Source organism: Bacillus rossius, chromosome 11 (genome assembly GCF_032445375.1).
Source record: "Bacillus rossius redtenbacheri isolate Brsri chromosome 11, Brsri_v3, whole genome shotgun sequence".
NCBI classification, from domain to species: domain Eukaryota; kingdom Metazoa; phylum Arthropoda; class Insecta; order Phasmatodea; family Bacillidae; genus Bacillus; species Bacillus rossius.
Window position 1 is genome coordinate 43,219,884 of NC_086338.1, and position 13,881 is coordinate 43,233,764.

Below are 13,881 nucleotides of genomic sequence, written 5' to 3' on the forward strand. Positions count from 1 at the left end.
TTAATTGATGTGTCATTCAAAGCATGATTCTTTCAAACCACGGAATGGATACTCGAATATACAATAATTGTAACTTATTTTGTTTTGTTATGTTTACTTATATGAGCATTAAATACTGGAAAGCCATTCATGGAACGGATTAACTAATGTAAGCACAAATGTCCGGGCATGAGTCCGAACCCGGTATTCCTGCCAACATTATTTTCTAGTGATACAGTTGTTTTCATGCAAATGTGAAAATTTAAAATTATCTGTAAATTTACATGAATATTTCTATTCCATTCACAAAAAAAAATACTGTGAGCTAGACGAACCCTGGCATAATCTTCTAATCGATGAGAAAACATTTAGTAAACAGCGAACGAAAACACACACAGCTTAATCAAGTCAACGGAAATTACAATAATAAACTATTTTTTTTGGAAGAATGTCTAAATTATTTCTTAACAATGCGGAAAACACTTTAGAAAAAAAATCCACGCGGGACCAAAACTGTCACATTTTGTTAGTGAATAATGCATAATTTAAAAAACAAGAACACTCAGTGTTCGGCATGGTTTATTTCGAACAATGTAATCAAGTCGGATATATTAATTGAAATTTTACCTTTCTGACTTCATTTCTTCATTCACCAATGCCACCATTTCATTTACACAACGTCATATATATATATAAATATTTTAATACACGAGAAAAAATAATTCTTGAATGGTATCTTATACGTAAACACCACACCGAAGATTAATACTTGGCTACTAGGCTACACTCGCATGCTTTAAAAAAGAATTATTATAGCTTGCAACTACCGTGTTTGTTTAAATATATCGGTTGAATAAGAAACTGCACGATGAGGACGCTCCATCCAAAGTGATAACTATGTTGTTTGCTCTGGTATTCCGTAGATGAATATCGAATGTCGGTTGTTCGATAGATCGAACTATTCTTCCTTCTCCTTTCACGCTGTGTTCTGAAGGCACGCTCACTCCACGGGTCACGTGTTTCCGAGAAGCAAAAAAAAAAGTGTGTGTGCGTTCGTGTGTCTTGTTGAATAAAAAAAAGGGGGGGGGGGAATCTTCCCCTCTGTCCTCGCTTACCTTATTTTGATTGACACCATCGCAGTTCGCTCGAAGCTTTAATTATCCTACATCCGCCGCTGTTCGTTTGTAACGACAAACCCCGACGTCTGCGCGGTGACACGTACTATGTTGTTCTACTTGTCAGGGCTTGTTTTTTTTTTGTTTTTTTTTTTAATGTTTCTGTTTTTCTCGCGGTTGGCAACACCTGCAACCCGGGAACCATTTTGAATAATGTAATTCTTGTTCCGTGAGTCACGCGACCGTTGGCAGTGAAGTGCAAATTCAAAATCAGTGATATTTATAAAGAAACATCAAACTTTAACGAAGAACTGTGCTTTAATCAAGCACGAACCTGTTAGAAAATGCGAAGGTACGTGGGCCCCTATGATTTAGTTTAAAACTGTTTTTACGTTTTAGTTATGTAGGCCTGTGCATACGTTTAGAGAAATGAAACTTGTTATAACGAATTTTCGATAACAACTTCTAAAAGTAACATGACAAATGTTGTTTACAAAATTATATATTATTAAACATAAGATTTATTTAGTGCACTATATCAGCCAAACGCAAACTTAGTGATCGATTGTTAATTGCAATTGTAATTGTAATATTACCGTCTAGCATGTTCTCTCGAATGGAAAAGACGATACGTATGGCGATTTGCCATTTGTTTGAATCCAATTTTTAAACACGACTAGTTGCACCGTTACAACTTGGATCGCTGATAATACTGTTGCACCATTGAATTTTGTGACATAAACATAGATTTTTTAATTAGCATTTATAGCAAGTGGTTGGTTTAGTGCTTCGAGCGAGGATCAATTTTTATTTTAAATATGGCGTTTTTGCTGTTGGCTAACAGTTAAAACTAGCAATGGCGTATTGCAAAATTACGGATTTAAAACGAACAATCATAAATTAGAAAAAAAAAATTGAAATTACCAAATTTTTTGGTGATACTAATATTACGAGTTACTAAACTACTTTCCAACTAAGAACTAGAAACCATCCACGTTTTGCATTTATAAATAATGTTTGTAGGCTTTGGCGGCAATCGTATAATGTAACACTACAATACTTGACTTATCGCCAATTACAGATACCGTTACGCAAATAATAGCATAGTGGCTTCCGAACCAATACATTGTAAAAACATTAATACTTTTTACAAGGAAAATCCTTGGAACTCAATTACCAACAATAGCACTTGTAAGACTGCAACGCAGAGCATTGTGAACTTATAAATGGAACAAAGCTCTGCGTTGCAATTTTACAAGTGTTATCGTTGGTAACTGAGTTTACCAAGGATTATAATTGTAAAAGTACAAACAATTTTTTACAGTGTTGGGACCGAGTCGGTGGTCATAAATTTAAGTGACGTGTTGATGGAAACGGCGTTGCTTAGTTATTATTTTTTAAATTACTTTAAAGTATTATTATCTAACAAAAACCGTGGAAAATCAAATCGATGAAATGGATTAATTTGAATGTTTGAATAAAAAAAAGTTTTACCTTATTCAAGAGAATTGTATAGGAAATGGAAATTAGAAAAACATATTTTGTCTGCGTTAGTTCAAATTTAATTTAATTTTTTTTAAGTGTCTCTCAAATCCGTTGCCTCATTTAGCCTACCTCTCCTACAAATAATTATTACAGTAGGTACATATAAATAGTTACTGCATTAACGAATTTATCAGGATGCAGTATTTTCATGTATAGCTCAGGAATATGTCGTACGAATTATTACAGTATTCAGTGTTGTACTTGAGTTTAAAAAAAATAATTGGTGGGATGCTTTTAAATATATGGCAGGGTGTCATGAGAATAAGCTGAACATATCTGCTGAGACGTGTAGCTAAGACCAGTTATACAATGGCACGGAAACGAAGACGGATCTCCCGTAGAATTTAACCATCGCGTCTGCTGCTTCCACAACAAAATGAGGTTGAATTTCAAGGTTACGAATTATTAATTTAAAAAAATATATAATATGTTTCGAGATGATATCAAGGGCAAAATTTACATACATAATAAAAATTAAAGTCGAAGTAATGATCGGACACCAGATTTTCTTGTACTAGAAACACACAAACAAATAGAGATACACTCGGCTTCTATTGGTCGCACGGAGTAACGTAAACGGCAAAGCTCAACATTACCGAACTTATCCGTCTGCATGCTATTGTAGCATCTCTATTTCGAGATATCCGTTCTCAATTTACGTGATTCGTTTCCGTTTCTGTCCCACTGTAGAACGGCGCACACAAGGATTCAACTCGCGAGCCACGCGGAATAACAAATATTGTTGAGAGCACACGGATATAAAAATTGTCTACTGCGTGCGAAGAAAGCAGGAAAGAGGGGCAATTTTCTCGTCAATGCGTTGACGTGACGATTGTGTACGTCCATCCCGCGCTAGCTTTTAAAAGAGGTGAGGGGAAGGGGGAGGGGAACTCGTCATAATTACTGTCAGCGCGAGCGTGGGAAGAGACAGTTTCGGGAGGGAGGCAGACCACAGCTCGGACGTGCTTGTTGTCTTGAACTTCCCGCATTCGAGTCTGCACTCACCGCCACCTACCACCACAACTTTGAAACAAATGAAAAAAAAAATAACAGAAAAAAATCTTAATCTTACAACTGCGTACAACCAAGGACGTATGCGCTAGATACCGGAAAAATTCATTAATTCAATTTCACGACAGCCTGAAATTCAAATAGTTTTACCTCAGTGCTGCCTCTTATATTGGCTCACAACTCACCTGGACGACTCTGGGCCAGTGAGAAACACTCAACCGAAGCTGTATCGAATCACAGCCCGCTCCGGTGGGACACCTCCACAATACAGCAGCCAATGAGAGGGTGACATTTGACCGCGTGTACGTGGAACTATAAAGTTCATCCTAGAGGTCATTGAACCCGCGAATTTTTCCGGTCCTTACGTATGCCTTCCTCCAAAATCCTAAGATTTCCTAAAACAAATCTATCATTATCACCAACACTGGGGAAAAAATTTGAAAGCAAACAGCAGGCAAAGAGGTTAAATTCTCCCCCCCCCCCCCCCCCGCAACCCACCAACAATGGCAATAAAATTCTGCTTACGCTCTTGCGAACAACTTAAGACTCGGTCTCACACGCCATGTCATGATAAATATATATATATTTTTTTTTAATTAGTTTTTATTTAAGGGCTATTTCTAAAAATGTTAACTCAATACCTCCCTTGCATTTTGTTGTTGTACCACAAATATTTTCAACGGATATTCTCTTACTGCCATAGGTGTAAAAAAAAAAGGCCTCGTAAGTCTTCGTAACTATAATGAATTACGCTCATTTTTACGCAATATTCTTATTTCACTTGGTGAATACCTAGAAGAAACTAAAAAAAAATTCACGAAACACATTCGATGATACAGTGTTTTAACACAAATCTTGTATCTTAATCTTTACGCAAAAAATCACGGGCCTTTCCCGATGGTCTTAGAGCTATTAGTTGGACCTGTGATTTAAATAATTATACCTTTGTGTTGCTTCTGTCATTGGATCACTGTTAATCTGGAGGACTGAGGGGCAATTAGAGGCCCTCAATCGACAGCTGCGTAAGCAAAAGAGGAGGGGGATGTATGGTGATATATTCCCCCATGAAATAAAAAAAATATATATAAATCATTCACAACAACAATAACCCCCCTTCCTTTCCCACAAATGAAATTCTGAGTATGTTCTTGTCAATCAGAGAAGTATATACAGTAATCACAATTTACCCATTTGAGACGCCTGATAAGTCAGCAGCCAATGAACAGCCGTCGTTTGTTTGAGTACGCAGAGGATCGTGGAGTCTATCCTGGAGGTCACTGAATCTGCTAATTGCGAGTAGAGACAGAAAAAAAAATTCGCGCTTTAAATGACTTCTGGGACAGACTCCACGATTCTCTACACACCCAGGGCAAATGCCGTCTGACCATTGGTACTTGACCCGTGAGACCTGTCAGCTGGGGATGCTTGCGATTCGATACTTTTATTTTTGGTCGAAGGGGTATTTTTTTTTCTCCATTGGCACAAAGAGCCCTTCAGATAAACTGTGAGTCAATCACATAAGAAATATGAAAGTGCATTTGTTTGGATTCTAGCGCATCGCGAAATGAATGAGCGAATTTTTCTAGGTCTCTCTGGCAGTGGTACCGGTTAGAGACCGGAAAAATTCCCGGATTCATTTCACGACAGCCTGAAATTCAAATAGTTATTATACCTCAGTGTAGCCTCTTATATTGGCTCACAACTCACCTGGACGACTCTGGGCCAGTGAGAAACACTCAACCGAAGCTGTATCGAATCACAGGCCGCTACGTTGGGACACCACAAGACAGCAGCCAATGAGAGGGTGACATTTGACCGAGTGTACGTAGAACTAAAAAGTTCATCCTAGAGGTCATTGAACCCGCGAATTTTTCCGGTCCCTACTAATTATATGAGTGGCGGTGGTATTGGTAGAGCGTAGTTGGATGATAAGCGTGGGGGGTTAGGGGAGTTTGTAATCTCGGAGGCTGATAGGGATCCCCAGCGATCCTGGTGGAGTGTGGGGGGAGCGGGGGGGGGGGGGGGGGGGGTAAGGTTGTCATCTCGGAGTGTGGTTTGGTTCCCAAACGTTCCCGGTGGAGAGAGACCGACCCGCAGATTCCGCACTGGCGCACCGCTGCCTTCCGCACTCGGGACCCCGGCTCGGTCCGGGGAAGGTCTTCGAACGTGACGGAACGTTTCCCCCCCCCCCCTCCTCCCTGTCACCGGTGACTACGGGGGTGACCCAGAGGGACGTAACTTATTACGGGTTGGTTTACTGCCCCGTCGCGAGGCAACCCCGGGGCGCGCATGTGTGTGTGTGTGTGTCTATGTCTGTTTTTGTAGACGCGGGGCAATTAACAGGTGAGAAGTGGACCGTTAATGTTAATGGGACGAAGCGCCAGGGGGGGTGAAAAAAGAGGGACGTTATACCCGGTCGACGCGTTTATGGATCAATTCGGGCCGCCATAAAACTCTGTCCGTCGCGAACGATGATGACCTGCGGGGTGGTTCTTCGCGGTCAGGCGGCCGGGAGGGAGGGGGGAGATCGGGTGGGGGGTGGGCAATTACACACTTACCGATGAACCAGGAGGGTGGGGAATTGGGTTGTTCTGGGGGACTCAGCTCCCGAAGACATTCGCCGTCGGAGAAGAGACAAGAAGATCGTCACAAAAAAAAATTGGCCGCATTATTTCGGTGGTGTCGTTCATTACATGCTTTGAATATATATATATATATATATATATATATATATATATATATATATATACTGTAAAGAAGTCGCGAGTGGATAGGATTTACTCTACGTTTTTCAGGAGCGTATGATGAGCAGCTTGGGAACTTCACCACTGCACGGCGCTGCCGTAACGCCCTGTATCGTCTTAGTTGTTATTTACACGTTAGAGCGCAGCACTGTCGCCCGCTGTCATTCCCCGCACCTCCCGCCAATCATTCACTGCAGCTCAAGGTCGTTCAACGGGTGGGGGAAGGGGTGTTTGAAGAGTTCGACACTTGTCCGCTAGGGACCACCACAAGTCGATGCCCTAGAGATGGTGGCGATTGGCGGCGGTGAATTAACCAACTACCTCAAAACCGTATTAGAAATTTTAACCTGGGCTGGCGACTTCTATACAGTATATATATTCAAAGTTACATGTATCCACATCTCATTCTTAAGCTGAAGGGGGGGAAAAAAAATATTTTTTTCCAACACAAAATTTAAATGTGTCGATGACCTAAGACATAAATCATGTTCATTAAGTAGCATATTTGTGACAACATAGTTTTACTGTCTCTAATAACAGCGCGTAATTAATCATCACAGCCTGAAAATACACAGGGTAAGCCATGGTCATACTATGTGTTTGTACATCGACGGAGCGACAGGATTACACAGAAAATAAATTTCTGTATTTTTGCAAAAGATTCCTTTGAATAACAGTTGCCAAGAAATAGTTTGTAATAATACGATAAAGATATTGTACCTTTTGTGCGACAGATATCTACTGTTATTTTTGTATACATGAAATAAATTCTGAGAATTTATTACGAAAATTGGCTCATAGTTGTACATTTTGAGTGATGTTTAAATTGAACATGTTTTTTTTAAACATGGAAAATACAATCGAATATTCAAAAATTGAACCTAACTGTGTGGCATCATGTGCGCAGTTATTACTGTAAATCTATTCAGAGAAATTTTTTTTTACAAATAACTTTAACGATTGGAGGTACTGGGACAACATAATGCATAAATGCCCAGGTGAGAATCAGAACCCAGGATTACTGCGAACACTATTATTTGCAGTGATAAAGATTTTTTTCCCAGGTAAATGTACAAATTTTGCAATATCCCTAACTTTCAGTGAATATATCTGGTCAATTGATCCCCAAAAAAATTAAATACAAGTGTGTAATGTAGAGACCGGAAAAAATCGCGGATTCATTTCACGACAGCCTGAAATTCAAATAGTTATACCTCAGTGCTGCCTCTGCTATTGGCTCACAACTCACCTGGACGACTCTGGGCCAGTGAGAAACACTCAACCGAAGCTGCATCAAATCACAGGCCCCTACGTTGGGACACCTCCACAAGACATAGCAGCCAATGAGAGGGGTGACATTTGACCGAGTGTACGTAGAACTATAAAGTTCATCCTAGAGGTCATTGAACCCGCGAAATTTTTCCTGTCCCTAGTATAATAGGGGCTCGGTGGACTTGTGAATATTCAAAGAGGTCCACGGGAGTGGTGGGATGGAACCTTTATGAGACAGTGTTCCGACGTTAGCACCGTCGCGATGCAAAACGAGCACGTTGAAGACCCTGTACTGACAAACGACCTCCGGGGCTGGAAGGTAGCCAGGAGCTCTCCCCTCGGAACGCGAAAAGGGGGTTAAGTGAGAGGGGGGCTGGTGGAGGGGGAGGGGGGTTACTGTCCGTGAAGAGCTACTGGTTTGCGGATGCTCGTGGCAAACTGAACTAGCTTTCGCTCCGACGGAACGCAAGTCCTGATGTGGCAGGCAGTTGTTTCTTTTTCTTTTTTTCTTTTTCCTGCTCCTCTCCCTTCGGGGAAGGTCAAACAAGCTTTCTCCCCGACACTTGCTTTCTTGTGCCTGATTAAGCAACAAGTCTGAGCCCCCGGCGATGGATGTCCGGCCGTCGGCTGGACCGGAAGTGGGGGAAGGGGGGAGGGTGGTTATTTGTCGCGTGCCTGCCCCCCCCCCCCCCAACCACCCCAGGTCGGCGGCGACGAACCGCGATCTTCGTCCTCGTCGACCGCTGGGTCCCTCCCGATGCTCAAGAGTGTTCGAGAACATTCCCGCCGACACCGACACAGCGCAGGCTGGTGAGGTGTCCCAGAGATGTGTTTGACCATATACATAAAGCACCTTGCGACACTCTTGGGACGAAGTATTCCTCTGGACGAACCACGGGTTATAGCAGAATTAGGCTAAAAAAAAAAAAAAAAAAAAAAAAAGGGAAGAGCAACCCATCCCAGCGCTTGGATTCTCGCGTCGATGTTATACCAGCCCCCCCCTCCCCCTCCAATTCCCCACAAGGAAGTAAATACATACCATTGGATCCCCGCACGTTAAAAAATGTGGTGAGCAGCTTGTTCGCTGAACGAAGAGAGAATACTTGGAAAAAGAAATTGTGTGATAAAGAGGCTACCACTCGCATTAGCTCCTAACTAGGGACCGGAAAAATTCGCGGGTTCAATGACCTCTCTGATGAACTTTATAGTTCTACGTACACTAGATCAAATGTCACCCTCTCATTGGCTGCTGTCTTGTTGAGGTGTCCCAACGTAGCGGCCTGTGATTCGATACAGATTCGGTTGAGTGTTTCTCACCGGCCCATAGTCGTCCAGGTGAGTTGTGAGCCAATAACAGAAGCTGCAATGAGGTATAACTATTTGAATTTCAGACTGTCGTAAAATGAATCCGCGAATTTTTCCGGTCTCTACTCGTAACTATAAATACTTGTCTTCCTTATCATTCTGTCTTCGCTTATTCTTGCTTTATCTTCTGTATCCCAATATTGTGATGTTGATGTTCTATCTTCATACATGTTCTTTATTCCATCCCCATCTTCCTCATCACAATTGCAGTTGTAAAGTTCCCTGTGCCGGCACCGAATATGGATTCTTTGATCTGATGAACGTTCACGACAATGCATCTCCCCACTAGTTTGTCGCCGGGCTCAGTAGCGGATCCGTGGTGGGGGGGGGGGGGGGGGGGTATGGGGCACAAGCCCCCTCCAAAAGCATCTGGATCCCCTATTGTTTTAGTGTTTGCCTTGATAAAGTCTAGCCTCAGCTGGGTCAAGCCCCTCCCAAACCAAAATCCTGGATCCGCCACTGGCCCGGGCTTACAACCACGAGGTCCGCACTTGACGTAGTTCCTCTCCCTTGCGCGAGGTGTTCGTCATAACTTAGAAACACACTATTTAGAAAATCACAACTTAGAAACACAAGATAGAACTTCTAGGTTAATTACCGTGTGCCTAATAGGATTTCCTATCCCCATTTTGATGAATCACCAAAAAAAAAACGCTTTTACAACTGACTTGTATTTATAAATAGAAGCTTAAATAAACACCAATTTCCATATTTCTAACTTCAAAAATGACATCCATACAAATTTTCATCCCCTATCTAACCCTCTTAGGATACAATTTTTAAAAATTCTTTGGTTAGTGCTCACCTACGTTGTATAATGAACTCCTGTGCAAAATTCCATGCTTCTAGACCAACTGGTTTAAACTGTGCGTTGTCCGTCAGTAAGTGTTAAAGTATTATTAAGTTTTGTGTGTTTATGACTTGTGATATTTCTAAGTTACATGGTTCGCGATTCAGTATTTTTTTCTAAGTCATTTGAGCACGAATTAATTATTCAACGCGTTGCCAAGCTGTGAGGTTATGTGTTTTTAAGTTCGAACCGTTTTAATTTACGATGGTTTTGAGTTATGAATTTCGAAGTTACGACTTTTATAAGTTATGATATGTTTAACTTATTCCAAACTTTTTTTTTAGGGTTATGTGAATATTTTTGACGTGGCAACGTCTAATAAATCGATGAACGCCGGCTGCACGCACGAAAAAGTGTCCCGTTACGCACATTGTTCCGTTACGTTGTGTCCCGTTACGCACATTGTTCCGTTACGCGGTGTCCCGTTACGCTCATTATACGCTTGCGCCACATCTATCTCACTTCCACTCGACTGTTTATAAAGTGAAGTGAAAAGTTAATGTGGTTTTCATTGCTTATTAAAACAACAATTTCGGCAATAAAGGTTAATTTTTCTTGCATTTCAAAAATCTGATTACTAGTATAATTACAAGTATTTATTCTTTTATTATAAAAATAAAAATGATTCAATTTTATTCATAAAAGTATGCAATCATTTCATCAATGTTTTGTTATGACGTTGTCACGTTAAACTATCGTCCGTAAACCGACTTTACAGACAACCAATTTTTTTTTTTTTTTTAGAGAGTTTTTAAGTCTTGGCTGTTCTGAGTTGCGTGCTTCTCAGTCACACCTACGTGTATCCGAGCGCGGCGGAGGCTGCGAGACTGGACCAGCCTCATCTCGGGCTCCAGCGGGGAGAAACCCATCCGCCGCCTCCTCCTCGCGGGAGGATTTCCGGTTCCGTCGCTGCGGCGCGTCGTCCCAATTACCTAAAACGATTCTCGTCCCCGGCATTCCGCGCCCCGTGGCAATGTGCTTGTGAGGGGGGAGGGGGAAGGGGAAGGTTAGGCGGGGAGAGAGTCAAGGAGGGGGGGGGGATACTCGTCTCTGTTCTCCTCCGGGACTGTAACAGGTTGTTTCACGCTTCGTAAACGCTCTCCATGTCCTTCCTCCCTGTGGAGAAAAATAATGGTCGCGGCTACACGTCAATCACTAATGTTGCTTGCTTCCTTTTTTAAAATTTTTTATTTTGCTGTGGTGGGTTTTTGATCCCGTCTTTGATTTAACTGAACCAAAATTAAAAAAAAAAAAAATTGCAATGAAAAACTTCGTTCGTTGAAGAACTTTGACACTTAGAAATTAACTACAGTAAATTTTACGGACTTTTTCCAAAGAAGAATATACCTATAAAAAAAAAATAGTGCGTGGAGTCCCTCCGCGCGAAAGAAGTGAAACTTCGTAATGTGGAAATGAAAATAGGAAGGGGTAGTAATTGATTTTTAGTGAAATCATATTGTTTCCTTAAGACAAACTTTATTAACATTGCTTACCATTCACAATTGATCGCATCTTTTAATAATCATTTTCGAGTGGAGAAATATCTAAATCTATAACATTTACAATGGGATTACGATAACTAAAGTATGATACGAAATGTTTGTGTTCTATTTTTTCAATACTTCTTGCAAAAACTGCATCAATGGTAGTTCCCCCTTTGGTTTTCACGACGCTCACACTGTTTACTTCGCTGCATAGCAAGAATAACATGTGCTTCCTCCATGGTAGCGTTAAACGTTTAACGCAACCTTGTTGGAAGTCGCATTAGAAGTTTCACTTCAATAAAACTAATTGTTCTTCGTAATTTCATATGACTGAATCTTCGTGGACACTAAGCCGTATTTCGACTTCCGAATTCTGTTTTTTTTTTTAAAGTAAACCCACTCGTAGCAGAAATAAAGTGTCATTGCAGAAGTCTTAAAAAAAGTTTTTGAATTCTTTGATTGTATACCAAGATTATTGTCGTGGATTCATTTTCAGAGTCAATAAACTTAGTACCCGTAAATATACGGAAACTAACGGGTAAATTTACGAAGATCCCTGGATCATTTTGTAACCTGCATTCTTCGTAGTATCAAGGTGAAAACTTTTAACAATGTGGCGTGTAATTGTACTTAAGCGTTCTCTTTTTGACGTGACAAAGTCTAATAAATCGACGAACGCCGGCTGCACGCACGAAAAAGTGTCCCGTTACGCACATTGTCCCGTTACGCTCATTGTACGCTTGCGCCACATCTATCTCTCTTCCACTCGATTGTAACCATCGATTTGTCTTTTTCGAGGCACATTAAACTTGAAACACTCCCATTCATTTCCTACTTCTCCCATCAACGTCATATCCTTAACAGAATAACACAGATTGGAAGAAGTTAAATAGCAAACATGTATAAAAGTTATAGTTAAAATAATCTGTTCGTTAAAGTAATAAACATAATTTGAATTAATGAGTGCAAATTAAAGTCAATTTATCAATTAAATTGTATATTTCATTTCACTCCTTTGTATCCATACAAAATAGTGATAATTCAATAAAAATGATTCAATTTTATTCATAAAAGTATGCAATCATTTCATCAATGTTTTGTTATGACTTTGTCACGTTAAACTATCGTCCGCAAACCGACTTTACAGACAACCAATTTTTTTTAACACCCGTTCACAAGCTTGTAGTCTCTTGTAAACAGCTGGGGGCATGGCCGTCGGGGCAATGTGGAGCTAATAATTACTGCGATCCGACGAGAATTCGACGAAGTTCAGTCTCGGACAACGCGCGTGTGTCTATTCTACATCCCCTCCCCAGTCTCCTTTTCCTTCCTTTTCAAGCATGTGTTCAGGGAATGGGATACCTACGATTTTATCTCTCGGCTCGCACGCACTCTCCTGCCCAGTTGTCCAGCTGTGTTGGCGTTCGTTGCGCGGAGAAACACGCACTGAGTTTGGTGGAAAGAGGGGGAGAGGAAAGGAACAGGATGTTCGAAAACATGAGGAAAACGAACAAACAGCGTTGTCACGTGAACCTAAAGGAGTGAGTGTGTCGCCCTTCTGGTCAGGCGCACAAGAGAGCTCGTGCGCCTGACCAAAAAGGAGGCGCTATAAGGGCGACACTGGCTCGAGAACAACGCGCTTCTTCGCCTCTACGCTCCTCCGGGCTCTAAACTGACGTGCAGCCAGTCTTCCCGTCGGTAACGGGACTTGCAGCGATGACTCCATGAAGATAAGATGTTACACATTAAAAAAAAAACCCCACTAGATCTGTGGGTTACCGTACAAAAATACTAAACATCCATTCAAATTTTAGTACGAAAGTACTGGCAGTGAATATAAGTACCCAACGGCAGGCCACCGTTTGTGAAGGATAAGAAAGGGAGGGGAGGGGAGACTTGAACAGCGTGTTCTTTAGGGTTCATCGGGTGGGGAAATTTAAGCTTTCACCTCCCCCCACCTTTTCCGAAGAGATGGTGAACAGAGCCAGCTCGTCCATCTGGCCGGATCTCGAAGCAAGAGTCGGGTGAACAGCCCGACGGGAGGCGCGGATCGGGAATGAGTCGCAGTGAAAGCCAGCGACAGGAGAACAGGGCCGGACACACGTCCAGGAGGAAAAAAAAAAAAAGAAACTACGCCTATCGGATGACGTTATCAAAGAGAACGTTTGAGGAACGCCAGTTCACGAGAAAATAAGAAGAATGGGCTCCGCCTACCCGGGCACACACACACACGTACTATGCGCAGAGCTTGAGGAAAAAACAACGCGATTTGAAAACTGCTCAAGCCATCCGAGTGGGGTCTGTTTACGAAAAGCATTTTAAGTTCGCTGAGGGCAGAAATAAGTATTTTTGATTTCGGATTAAGATTTTAAACTGTACTTTCAGAAGAGTTAAAATGGCTAAACCGCACGTTTTAAGAGTAATTTTTACGCTTAAAACAACCGGTACAGATTCTTGAAAGCACTTAAAGGGACTTGCATTACACCTTTATCTTCATTTCTCCGCCATATAATGTT

General features: G+C 41.5%; 1 long non-coding RNA gene across 1 annotated transcript in view; it reads left to right on the forward strand.

Moving 5' to 3' along the window:
- The first annotated feature begins 1,325 nt into the window (after positions 1-1,325).
- The window catches only part of LOC134536512 (uncharacterized), a 352,420-nt gene continuing 339,864 nt past the window's right edge, over positions 1,326-13,881 (forward strand). The window contains exon 1 of the long non-coding RNA XR_010075797.1: positions 1,326-1,446. This is a non-coding gene — a long non-coding RNA (uncharacterized LOC134536512). The remainder of the gene's footprint in view (positions 1,447-13,881) is intronic.